Source organism: Musca autumnalis, unplaced genomic scaffold, assembly GCF_047663935.1.
Source record: "Musca autumnalis isolate F117 unplaced genomic scaffold, ASM4766393v1 scaffold_5, whole genome shotgun sequence".
In the NCBI taxonomy this organism is placed as follows: Eukaryota; Metazoa; Arthropoda; class Insecta; order Diptera; family Muscidae; genus Musca; species Musca autumnalis.
Window position 1 is genome coordinate 95,453,689 of NW_027412088.1, and position 14,392 is coordinate 95,468,080.

General features: G+C 33.1%; 1 protein-coding gene across 1 annotated transcript in view; it reads right to left on the reverse strand.

Annotated features, from left to right (window-relative positions):
* The window catches only part of wun2 (wunen-2), a 59,486-nt gene extending 45,493 nt beyond the window's left edge, over positions 1-13,993 (reverse strand). Inside the window, exon 1 of the mRNA XM_073958113.1 lies at positions 13,081-13,993. The gene's annotated coding sequence lies outside the window, so the exon portion shown is untranslated. The remainder of the gene's footprint in view (positions 1-13,080) is intronic.
* Positions 13,994-14,392: the final 399 nt, after the last annotated feature.

Sequence of the window (14,392 nt, forward strand, 5' to 3'; positions counted from 1 at the left end):
TTCGCGTAGCCTTAGTAAGTATATTCTTCTTCATGATGGAATCTCTCAAATAAAACACTTGCCGTTTAATTTTGTTCCCATTTTTAATTTGAAGGCAAGTGTTTTATTTGAGAGATTCCATCATGAAGAAGAATATACTTACTAAGGCTACGCGAACAATTATTTTATAATTTTTTGGTGCACTTATAAATAAAACATTGTAACTTAATTTTTTTTAAATTATATTTTATTTTCTATTGAAATAATTTCTTGAGCAGTTTATTGAACAAAACATTAGCATGTGGAATTATTCTGTAAAAAAATTATCAATTTTTCAAAATTTCCCAAAATTAAATTTGCTTCCCTTCCCTTTATTTTTTTTTTTTTTTGATATTAAACATTTCCCATAGAAAACAAATCTCATCAAACAAAAGAATAAGCACAAAACAAATTTCCCCAATCGGTAATCGTTGAATAAACAAATAGTCCATTAGCACTTCACTGATTGTTCTGCTTACCGGGAGAGTCATAACAATCTCCTCCTCAAAAAAACCGCAATAAATTAGATTCGAAATTTTTATTTCCAAACGAGAAGAGCGAGAAAACCCTCTACACTTAATATTTTGAAAATTAGTCGGTGCGAGCATACATACATGTATATTATTTGAAAAACAAAAATGAAATTATTTTCAAAATGAACAAATAAGAAACCCAGAAAGACGGAAGAATACGCAGTACTAAATAATTTTCAACTACAATTGTTTATCTTTTGAAAATAAAATATTGTACATGCCCAGTATTTGTTAAAGGTGGAATAATGCATGTACGATACGTACATATGTATGTAAATACGTTCATATAAAAACGTACATTCCTTTTTTTATTGTATCATCGACGGAGAGTACGAAAACTACAATCAGATGGACGTCAATATTGTTTGCATGTACATACATACATACATACCTCAAATGTTAAATTGAAGTGATCGGGAAAATTTTGTGTAAATATTTGGAAATGTCTTAGCGTGGAATTATTTTTTCCTGTCATTCATTCATTAGTTTCTTTGTTTGTGTTTTTATTTTGTGATTTTATTACCTTCTGAGTATACTTTCCACCACCACCACCACCCTCTCCAGTAATCACATGTTTTACGTTTATTGACTAGAAAGATCGTAAATTTCCTCTTAGTTGAATATCTTAAGATAAAGTTTAGTAGCCCATGCATGTTGGTAGCTAGTAATATTAGAAGTTGAAAAGTTCAAAAACCTAATATATTTGAAATTTCTTACAGAGAAAAAAACGGCGAAGTGCGTTTTAATGATTTGTTTTTTTTTTTTTTTTGTTTTGTTTTTCTGAAGTTCAGGGACTATTTATTGATTGACGGATGCCAGAAGTTGTTTTGAACACAAAAAAAAAGAATATTAAGAAGATTAAAAAGTTTAAAGGGGAACAAATAAAAAAGTCTTCAGTTCGATGGGGTCAAAAATTGTAAAATTTTGAAAAAATGAATTTTGAAAACCCGAATAACAAATGAAACCAAAATATTCACAAATAGAGTGTTCCATCCGAAATGTGGGCGGACTATGTATATTAAGACAAGTAAAAGGGGCTATAGTCGGACGGGCCGACTATGTGATACCCTACCCCACTTCCCCTTGGTACTAATTTTCCGCGAAATTTATTTATGTGACTGTAAAGTCTTCCTTGTTCTTTCTTGGATGTTGTAGGAATATATGTTTGTATGATTGCGGCACGTTATTTTTATTTTCATTATTTCATAATGGACAGTTTAAAAAATTGTATTAAGAAAATAATACCAAAGGTATTAAAAATAGCTTTTGGTGACTTTAACCGAATCGATCAATTAAAGAGATCAATATATCGAGGTATTACATTACTTCTAATCAAATGTAGCATAAGAAATTCAAAAGCACTTACGGAATTGTAAATTGCATCAATTTAAAAAAAAAAAACTGGGAATTCATATATTATGATTTGAAACCTTTCTATCCTGATTGCGACATTTTGTCGTAAGGAATGTTAACGTAATCTATATATATAAAATAGAAAAATGTTTGTACGTTTGTTTGTGCCTTATAGACTCAAAAACCGCTGAACCTATCTTCCTGAAGTGTTAAGGGTATATTGCTACATCGCCTGGAGTGAAAATAGGCTATATAGTTTTTTGAAATTCCGCGTTGATCTGGAGATATAACATCAAAACTGGAGATACCTCAAAAAAATGTAGAATTTGTATGCAAATATCTTTAGAACTGTTATAAATACAATCTCCAAATTTGGTGTGTGACGGAATTTGATGTAGAAATAAATTTGCCAAATTATATTTAAATTGGTTCTTATTTGGATGTAGCTCCCATATACATATATTTTCGGCTGACTTCTTTATTTTATGCACTAAACACGTTATTTCTGTCCAATTTCAATAAAATTTGGAATGTGTGACGGAACTTGGTCTAGAAATAAATGTGCGAAATTATATCGAAATCGGTTCAGATTTGGATGTAGCTCCTATATATATTATCGGCCGATTTCCAGTATTTTATGCACCAAACACGTGCATGTCCAATTTCGCTGAAATTTGGAATGTCTGACGGAATTTGGTCTAAACATAAATGTGCCAAATTATATCGAAATCGGTTAAGATTTGGATATTGCTCCGATATATATTTTCGGCCGATATCCTGTATTTTATGCACCAAACACGATATATTTGTCCAATTTCGTTCAAATTTGGAATGTGTGACGGAATTTGGTCTAGAAATAAATGTGCCAAATTTTATCGAAATCGGTTCAGATTTGAATATAGCTCCCATATATATTTTCTGCGATTTCCTCTATTTTATGCATCAAACACGCTATGTATGTTCAATTTCAATAAAATTTGGAATGTTAGACTTCTTAAGAGGGATGTTTTATTATGATATATCTAAATCATTATTGGAGTAAAAATTATAAATATATGTGGAAGTAGAACATTGGTGGCGTTTATTTAATTGGGATAGCTGTTACAATTTTGATTTTTCAAAATAGTCTGGCTTAATCCCTTTTGTTGTTTTAATATTTAAAACAACAAGTTTATTAGTGGAGAAGGTTTGGCATTGTTCGCCAAGGGGTAAGGCAAGGAAGACTAGTTTCGATCCACGCCACTGGATCTCATCAGTTCCCTAGTCTTCCTTGCCTTACCCCTTGGCGAACAATGCCAAACCTTCTCCACTAATAAACTTGTTGTTTTAAATATTGAAACAACAAAAGGGATTAAGCCAGACTATTTTGAAAAATCAAAATTGTAACAGCTATCCCAATTAAATAAACGCCACCAATGTTCTATTTGAGAAACACTGGCACGGTTTTGTGTGTTGTTGGTATATAAGCTACCAAACAGCATTTGGGTATGTGCATTTGTTGAAAAATCAACGACACATACGAGTGGAAGAAGGTTTGCTTTGTTTCGTAAACACTTTCGTCGGAGTTGTGTTAGGTTACCAAAGAAAAACTTCTCATTGAAGGGTTTTCTTTGTTTACGTTTATACTTCGAGCTGACGATTGATGTTTGGGTATAAAAAGTTCCTTGTTGAAGAAGTTATTGAAAAATAACTTCGGTGGAGAATATCCACAAACAAGAAACAAAGGGAACTGATGAGATCCAGTGGCGTGGATCGAAACTAGTCTTCCTTGCCTTACCCCTTGGCGAACAATGCCAAACCTTCTCCACTAATAAACTTGTTGCTTTAAATATTAAAACAACAAAAGGGATTAAGCCAGACTATTTTGAAAAATCAAAATTGTAACAGCTATCCCAATTAAATAAACGCCACCAATGTTCTATTTGAGAAACACTGGCACGGTTTTGTGTGTTGTTGGTATATAAGCTACCAAACAGCATTTGGGTATGTGCATTTGTTGAAAAATCAACGACACATACGAGTGGAAGAAGGTTTGCTTTGTTTCGTAAACACTTTCGTCGGAGTTGTGTTAGGTTACCAAAGAAAAACTTCTCATTGAAGGGTTTTCTTTGTTTACGTTTATACTTCGAGCTGACGATTGATGTTTGGGTATAAAAAGTTCCTTGTTGAAGAAGTTATTGAAAAATAACTTCGGTGGAGAATATCCACAAACAAGAAACAAAGGGAACTGATGAGATCCAGTGGCGTGGATCGAAACTAGTCTTCCTTGCCTTACCCCTTGGCGAACAATGCCAAACCTTCTCCACTAATAAACTTGTTGTTTTAAATATTAAAACAACAAAAGGGATTAAGCCAGACTATTTTGAAAAATCAAAAAAAAAAAAAAAAATATATATGTGGAAGTTATTCTACTAATATTTTAAGATATCACAATAGATTAATATGTATCACGGTGTGCCTTAACCAAATTTAAATGGAAGGTGCTTACACCTTTGAAGTTTTTGCAGATTCTGAAACTACAATGGTCATAGATGAGAAATATCAAGAAACAAATAAATCGCGATTTAAGTTCACATTTTTAGGGGTTCTTTAGGATTTCACGATTTTGCTGGGAAACCGCGGGTCCGATGCAAATGGGCCTAAAAAATATGTTGTAGCTGTGAAAAATCTCCACAAGATTGACCTTTATGACATTTTCGTAGGTTTTACCGTTTTTGAGATATAGAAGTTCAAATTGAGACAATGCATTGACTGTTTCGCCTCCTTATAAAACAATATCATGCTCAGTGCGCCTTAACTAACTTTTGATGAAAACCGCTTACACATGGGAAGATTTCGCGGATTCTGAAACAGCAATGTTCATAGATAAGAAAAATTTAAAAATCAGAAAAAATTGACAGAGGGATTTTTAAATAAATCGCGATCAAAATTTACAATTTTAGTGTTTTCTTAGGTTTTCAAGATTTTGCTTGAAAACCCCAAGACGTATTGAAATGAGTCTAAAGAAAATGTTGTAGCTGTGAAATTTCTCTACAAGACTGACCTTTAGGTTTTTTTTGTAGGTTTTACCATTTTTGAGATATAGAGGTTCAGATCAAATTTTTAGGTTTTTATCTTAAGTCTTCAAGATTTGGTTCGGAAACCGCAAGCAATATCAAAATGGGACTAAATAAAATGTTGAAGCTGTGAAAATTCTCTACAAGACTGGATGTTTTATTTTTTCCTAGATTGTACCATTTTCAAGATATATAAGTTTAATTTGGGAAATTGCAGTAATGACAATGTTTTATAAGGAGGTGATACAGTCCCTGCATTGTCTCAATTTGAACTTCTATATCTCAAAAACGGTAAAACCTACGAAAATGTCATAAAGGTCAATCTTATGGAGAATTTTCTTTACAATATTTTTCTTTAGGCCCATTTAAATAGGACTCGTAGTTTCCAAGCAAAATCGTGTAAACCTAAAGAACCCCTAAAAATGTGGACTTAAATCGCGAATTATTTGAAAATCCCTCGTTATGGTCAATTTCAAACGCTACTTACTATCCGATCATTATAAAAAATTATTGGCACTATTCCTGACCAAAACTATTACCTCGTGCAAAATTTGTCAGTATTTAAATATAACTGCGACCTACATCAATGGAAAGGTCAAGACTTCCAGTTTCTAATTTTCCAGGAATATAGATAAAGTCATGTCACTAAAAATTTTACCAATTTTCGCACAAACTTTTTGATCCATTTAACCCGCTAAATGTTCATCATCATGTCAATTTACAAGCTTCTTCTTTGTCGTAAACCTAAAAATTACTTAAAACTTCTCACCGATCGGACTGTCTGTCCTACCGAGCCGCTACAAAAAAATTTAAAAATTCTGTATTTGGTCCATTTCACCCTCTAAAAATTCCACGATCATCTTTAATAACAGTAGGTATCTGTTCTGGTCTGAAGCTGATCTCCATACAAAATTTCGTGACTATTGGTCCATAATTGAGGCCTGTAGTTTGATTATAATTTTTAATGGACGGACGGACATACATCGCTCATTCGCTTTATCTCGCCGAGATATGAATTTTGGTATACCACAAGGAGGGTCTACGACGAATATTTCGCGGTGTTACACGAAACTTATAATAAATACCCTTTCCACATAGTGGCGGAGGGTATAAATATCAATAACATGCATATATGCATGTGTATGTGTATATATATAAATATTTTTGATCAGCATACAATTCAAGGTCGATATAACCATGTCCGTCTGTCCGTCAGTCTGTTGAAATCAAGAAGGTTTCAGTCTTGTTATCACACCGAAATAACTGAAATCTCGTAATTGGTCTTTGTTGGGGGTATGCAACTTTCCACCTGAAATTTCTTGGAATAGATCTACTTCTGTATATGTCCCCCTTTGAACGGTACCTACCGATTTTCAGTATTTTGACGGCTGTGGCCTCAATATCCCAGCGAAATGGCTGACATTTGGTGCTTAGTCTTGGTTGGGGGTATACAACTTTCCACTAGAAACTCGTTGTTGTAGGTCCACGTCTCCATATAGCTCCCATTGAACGGTACCTTCCGATTTTAGGTATTTTGACTATTTTGCCACATTATCCAGGTCCACGTTGTAGAGCTGGCAAACTATCGATATTTCCAACATTAGATATTTTCGATATTTCATTTAAAAAAATCGATAGTTATAGATATTATCGTTAATTTCTCATCACCATTAATTTGGAAATAAAAATGGCAGAAATGTGTATGCTGTAGTTGAAATTTTGCACAAGTACTTCACAGAAATGTAAAGGAGAAAAATCAGTTGCTTTTATTTAATGAAAATACAATCTACTTTTTCGGAAAATTTGTACGTGTGACTACGGACATACCTTTCGCACATCCACAATACCGAATAACCGCTTAATTCTATTCATTTAGATTTAAGGTTAGGTGTTTTTAATCCCATAATATCGATAGACAAACCTATCTATAGATATTGAATTTTTAAACAATAATCGATATTATCAATTTGTTGCCAGTTCTACCACGTTGTCATATAGCCCCGTAGAACGGAATCTCCCGATTTTGAGAATATTAAAGTTCATTCAATTTCAATTATTTTATTTATTATTTTATTTTTTTAAGTTCGGCCGAGCCGAACTTAACACCGTTGTTATGCATACAAAATCGGAAACGCAAACTTCGAATTCAGTGAAATAACCTGGCAAAATTTTTTTCGGATATGATTATACCTTATACACTATGTGGCGAGGATATCATAAGTTGGTTTTGGCTCACAACTTTGTAATGGATCGAAATAATGTTCTTTATATATACCAAAATAAATGTCTTGATTTGGCTATGTTTGCCCGCTACAGGTCGCAATTTTTATCGGTTCATCACGAACTTTTGTGGACATGGGAGTCGCAGAGAGACAGAGAGAACGTTTCTATTGGGGGTATTCAAAAGCAAAAGCATGTAAAACATGCCACCTTCATATTAATGAACGGTACGTTGGCGTAGATTGCCGATTATCTGTGAATCAATTAACCAGAAATCTTTTATTATCAGCAAATTTCAAAAATTCTATTTTAATTTAAATAAAATTATTTATTTATTTTTCTCCTTCGAGACGAGCTAATTCATTAGAAGGTTTTTTTTTTTTGAATTTCAGAGAAATTGTCATCACAAACCACTACACTACATGTTTCGAACTTTGGTGAGGAGTGCTCATCAGGTGTATCTTGTGCGGGAATCTGAGTATTTTTCGTTCTACAATATATATACTGAAATTATTACGAATTTGCAATTAGGAATTCAATACAACGGATTTGTTAAGGCAGATGAATTCAATACAACGGATTTGTTAAGGCAGATGGCAAAATTATTTAAATATTGGGAGTTATGCCCTCCACATAACATTGGACATGAATCCCAAAGATTTTTGGCGTTATTTCCTATATCAAAGGAGGACATAACTCACAAAAATATTTTGGGAGTTATGTTACGGCAGAAGACGCTAAGTGATTAGAATATTCAATTATTCTATTAGAATTTCAAATTTGTACTCAGTTCAAGAACCAGCATGAATCATTTTTCAAATTTTTAAATTTACCCCCTGTTTTTGTAACTATTTTTTGTTCGTTCGTCTATATTCGTAATAATTTGGGCATCCATAGCTCAGCCCCTAGATGACATACAGATCAAATTCATCGTAGACACGTTCTATATATAGTTAAGAATTCCTCATTAAAAATCAGCGTTCCACATTTGCGCTAAGGCGAGTAAATCGATCTACAAAATTTGACAATTCGTGTGAGAACATACAATTTTTTTTTACAAAAACAGGGGGTCATTCTCTTTATAAATTTGGAAACTTTCACAAGGTTTCGTGTACGGGAACATACATATTGCAACCTGCTAATAAAGGAGACCAGCAGAGTTTTAAAACAGTGATAAGGAGGTTGTCGACTGTGGTAAGATATAAAAAATATAGCAGATAATAGTACGTTTATATATAACCGGATTTAACAAACCAACAGGGTTTCAAATGTCAATTCCATTGCTTATATTTCAAATAAATCCTCATAAAGAAGGTGAACCCTGGCCTAAGGGTATTATTGTAATCGCCACAACTTAATATTTTCCTAAAATTGGAATTTGTAAAAAATTGGCGCAAGTTCTATAAACATTAAACAACTTTAAACAATTTTCAATTTTGTTTAATTATACACTATTTATTTCGAACACTGTGCAACAATTTTCGGGTCGTGGTATTCGGTTAGTAGATCAAAACCCCAAAAGGATTTTGTGTTCTCAGGCCAAACTTTTTTAAACCCCCCCCCCCCCAAATATAACCAAAGGCTATGCGCCCCCAATATTATACGCAATACTTCGCAAGATTAAAGATAATGCTTTGAAAATTGATAGAGACCTTTAGATTACATATAGAGCCATTAGTACAAAAATGGGTCATGTCGGTCCACTTGTTGGTATAGCCCCTATATAGGGGTATGCACCGATTTTCAGTATTTTTTACGTTTTACCCATATTTATACCCTATACCACAATGTGGAAAAGGGTATTATAAGTTTGTTTTGGTAAAAATTCATGTAACACCGCGAAATATTCGTCGGAGACCCCCCAATGTGGTATACCATTTTTCATATCTCGACGAGATAAAGCGATTTTGAGATGTGTGTCCGTCCGTCAGTCCGTCCGTCCGTCCGTCCGTCTGTCCATTATAAATTGTAAACACGCTCCAGGCCGCAATTATGGACCGATCGTCACGAAATTTTGTATGGAGGTCGGGTTCAGATCAGAATAGAACCCTATTCTTATTGGTGATGATCGTGAAATATTTAGCGGGTGAAATGGACCAAAAACATAATATTTATCCAATTTTGTAGCGGCTCTGTAGGTCTCAATAATAGTCCGATCAACGCGTAATTTTAAATAAGGTAAGAGTATATCACAAAGGAGAAGCTTGCAATTTGAGATGGCGATCGGATAATATTTAGAGGGTTAAATGGACCAAAACTTTTGTGTGAAAATTTTTAATATACAGCTTATATCTTAATTTCTGGAAGTGACATTCCGGACAAGTGAGATATACTTGAAAGTGGAACGCTTGACCTTTCAATTGATGCCAATTATGTTGGTGTGCATGATCAGATAACAGAGTTACAGCCTAATATATTCCGTTATTTGTTTGTAGTGTAATAATAAACTCGCTATACATCAATAGTCACGAAATTTTGCACCGGGTAAGAGTATAGGTCGAAAAATATGCCTACAATTTTGAATGATGATCTGATATTCTTTAGCGGGTGAAATGGACCATTACTTTTGTATGAAAAATATAAAAATTTTATTTTTGGTCGATATTTTAATTCCTTGAGGACATATATATTTCGCAAAGTAGCCTACATATGGAAAAAAACTACTGACCTTTCCTCTGATGTAAATTGCAATAAAGTGTTTGCTAGATACCGGGCCTACTGACTAATATATATTGGGTTCTGTGTAGAGAACCACATTTTTATACCATGCTACATATTGTCTCTCCAATAGTTTATGTAACATCACGAAATATTCGTCCTAGACCCCTTATTTGGTATGCCAAAATTCATATCTCGACGAGATAAAGCGATTTAGCGGTGTGTGTCCGTCCATTAAAAATTGTAAACAAGCTTAAGGCAATTTGAACTTCAATAACAATTTTTTTAAGGAAATTGTGTTCGGGCCAGAATAGAAATGATTAGTTTTTGGTGATGGTCGTGAAATGTTCAGGGGATGAAATGGACCAAAAACAAAATTTTAACCAATTTTGTAGCCACTCTGTAGGTCAAAATAATAACCCGCAAAATTTTAAACAAAGTTTGAGTTTATGATGAAGAAGAAGCGTACAAACCAACGTGAAGGTCAGATAATACTTAGCGGGTTAAATGGACTGAAACTTTTGTATGAAATTGGTAAAAATTTCAATAACTTAGCGGTTAAACAACGGAAGTAGTAGTACTACATAAGTGGGTTTCATTACGTTTTAGTTTGTGTGAACTAAATTTTCCTTTCCTGCTATAAAAATGTCTTTGTCATGCTAGATAACTTTTTGGTTTTGGTCATAAGTATTATACATTCCATCTCTGATATTTGATAATTAAATTTTCACAATCATTGAAAAGAAGTTCCGTGGAGAGCGATTGTCTAGGGATAGTGGTATAGGGTATCCCATGGTCGGCTATGTCCGACTATAGACTTTTCTTACTTGTTTATAACTAAGTTCGTCGAATATTGGTACTTTAAGTTCACAGTAAATAGAAGCAATCTATGTAAAAAAGTCATTTATATAATTTCACGTTTTAGTAGAGCCCTCATATATATTTACCCCCTGATTTTATCTATTTCGAGGGTCTTGGTAAATTTGGTGTGGTAAATTTCAAATGAAGGTTATGTTATTAGGTCCGCAGAGTAAAACCTCAAAGAGGTTTTGAATTCTCAGGCCAATTTTTATTTTATGATAAAGTCCCCATATAAAAGTACCTCCCGAGTCAAAGTCTAGCATAATTGGCCTCAGTGGAAAGGTCAAGAGTTCCTCTTCTAAATAAAACTTACAGGGGGGAACATACCTTTCAGTAATAAAGATTAGTCATTATACTATAAATTTTACAATTTTTCACACAAAATAGTTGGCCCATTTCACCCGCTAAATTTTATCTGTTCATCATGTCAAATTGCAAGCTTCTTCTTCGTCAGAAACCCAAACCTTTAACGAATTCTACAAAAATTTGCGAAAATCTGATCAGAGCGCTCTTGAACCAACTTTAAGTTAATGTTCATAGATGAGAAAAATCAAAAAAATCGCCGGAGCGCTTTTTGAATAAATCGCGGTCAAAGTTCAATTTTTTTTTTGTTTCCATGATTTTGCTGGAAAACCGCAAGCTCTATCAAAATTGAACTAAAAAAATGTTGTAGCAGTGAAAATGCTCTACATGATTGTCCTCTATGGCATTTTCGTAGGTCGTAGGTGGATACTGAAGTTCAAATTGGGACAATTCACTGACACCTCATAAAACAATGTCATGACTGCAGTGTCCCAACTTAAACTTATATATATATCAAAAATGGTACAACTAAGGAAAAAAATTACAATAGCAAAATTTGTAGAGAATTTTCACATCTATAATATTTTCTTTTGTCCCATTTCGATAAGACCTGCCGTTATCAAAAAAATCGTGAACACCCAACAAAGAACCTATAAATGTGACCTGAACTTCTATATCTCAAATATGGTAAAACCTACAAAAATATCATAAAGGCCAACCATATAGAGAATTTTCGCAGCTACAACAGTTTCTTTAGCACCATTTCGATTGGACTTGCTTGTTCCAAGCAAAATCGCGAAAACCTAAAATAAACCTAATAATGTGAACTTTGACCGCGATTAATTTAAATAGGGCTCCGGCGATTTTTTCTTGTTTTTGGATTTTCCTCATTGCAATTTGCAATTTCAGAATCTGAAAAAACTTCCCAGGTGTAAGCAGTTTCTGTTTAAAGTTAGTTGATTCGCACCGTACATGGCATTGTTTCATAAGGAGGCGATACAGTCAGTGCATTGTCCCAATTTGATCTTCTATATCTCAAAAATGGTAAAACCTAAGAAAATATCATTAAGGTCAATCTTGTAGAAAATTTTCGCAGCTACAATATTTTCTCTACTCCCATTTCAATAGGTCATGCCGTTTCCAAGCAAAATCGTAAAGAACTAATAAAACCCTAAAAATGGGAACTTTGACCGCGATTCATTTTAATTGGGCACCGGCGATTTTTTGTGATTGTTCTCATCTATGAACATTGTAGTTTCAGAATCTGCAAAAAGTTCCCAGGTTGAAGCTCCTTTCATTTAAAGATTGTTCAAGAGCAACGTGTAGGTGATTTTGCCCTATGATATTGCTAATATTATAAACCGAGCCGATTTTCACAAATTGTTGTAGGATTCGTTTTTTAGCCACAACAATGAACCTGTAAACTTTTTTCATAAATGGGCTCCGAAAGAAGGGAACTGATGAAGATCTGTGGCGAGATCTGAAACTATAGTCTTCCCTGCCTTACCCCTTGGTAAACATCGCCAATTTTTTCCCACTAATAAATTAAAGTTGTTTTAATAAAATATTAAAACAACGACTATGGGATTAAACCTGACTATTTTGAAAAACAAAATAAATTGGAAAATAATTGTGGCCCCCACAAAGTACTATGGAGAAATAGTAGCCGAAGGAAGAACGCTATTGCTTTTGGTGAAAATCGGTTCAAATTTGGATATATGTAGCTCTCATATATATTTACGGTCGATTTCATGAATTTGAAGCACCAAATATGTTAGATTTGGATATAGCTTCCATATATATTATACATATTCACAGTTTTTTATTGTATAAAGTAGTCGGAACCAGGCGGACTTTAATCCTTTCCATACTGGCTTTTTTTTTTTTGACTGGCAAAATATTGAGTTACTTTGAAAAAAAATATTAAACGAATTTCTAGTAGGTACAATATTTTCCGTCTTTAGTTTTTAGCTGGATATTAGGAAATAAGCCGTTATATTTTATATGCTACCAAAGACTTCATTTGTTTTTCTGGTCATACGCCGAAATCATTAATCCACCGTTTAAAATTTACTTACCTAAGTGAATGAAAAACATTAATATCCAATATCCATTGATGATTGTAATAAATTTCGTTGTGTATGTTGGAAAATAACTGTAAATGTTGGTTTCATTTAAATATTAACAAAATAGTTTCATTAATTCACACTTTTTTCTTCCTCTCTTCAATAGTAAGTAACTGGTATTATTTTGCTTAAAAATTTTATTACCACAAGGTGTTAGTTTTTCACTTAAAATCCACTTTTTTGTTGGTTAATTGAAAATGTGTGTTTAAAAAATTTAATCACTTTTTTATGTGAATTGTTTAATAATATTTTAATTTCTTTTTAATAATTATGCGGTAGGTATCATCATTAACAATATTGTCGTCGTCTTCGCAACACACAAATTTACTCCAACACATTACAGTTAAGAAGGTGTTTATATAAAAGTTATATGAAAATCTAATCATTAAATTCCACTTTTTGGTTTTTTTTTTCACAATTTTCCACTTGGTGGCTTGTTTACACGGTGGTTTAGTGCCACACTTTTCACTTGCAGTTGGTAATGGTTTAAATATGTTTGCATAAATCTCCGATTTGTGTCTTCATTTCTCTCAACTATGATGCCCGCGTAATCCTTTTGTTGTGATCATTACTTGTCTTTTATTTAGTAAACAAACAAAAAATGACAAGTGTTGTTTATTATTTTTTCGTATAATTTCTTTTTTCGAAATAAAACACAATTTCCACGTTAATATTTTCCAAAAAGAAAAATAATAATCCATAACATGCATGCGCCAAGTTCACTATCGTTCCTTACTATGTATCTCGCTGCGCAAACCGTTCCGGATAAATGTATCCAAACAACTAAACTCTGGAGTTTTGTTTACATTTCCTCCAAGCACGGCACAACTGTTCATGTTGGTTGGTTGGTTGTTTGGTTTGATGTGGGTTGCATTGTTTTTGTTGATGGTTTTTTTTTTGTCATTCAATTTGATGGTGTGTTTAAATGCTTGAAACAACGTGTTTCTAAATATTGTTGATTCATCATGTTGAATTTGGATACTGATGATTCTGCAACATGCTGTTGCATTCAACATCTAAACAAATCGATATTCACCAGTATTGCAACATTGTTGAAATATTTCATTACATTTCATTTTAGTGTTGATAAACATTGAATCATTTCATTGAAACTTATTTCATATGAATTTCATATGTATGTATTTTCAGCATTTAGGTATTTAGTTGGATTTTTCTTATAAGATTTGTCACAAGGGTAACTTGAAAGCGGCTATGATAACACTCTAAAACCACAATTTAACATATTTTTAGGGATATTTTGAGT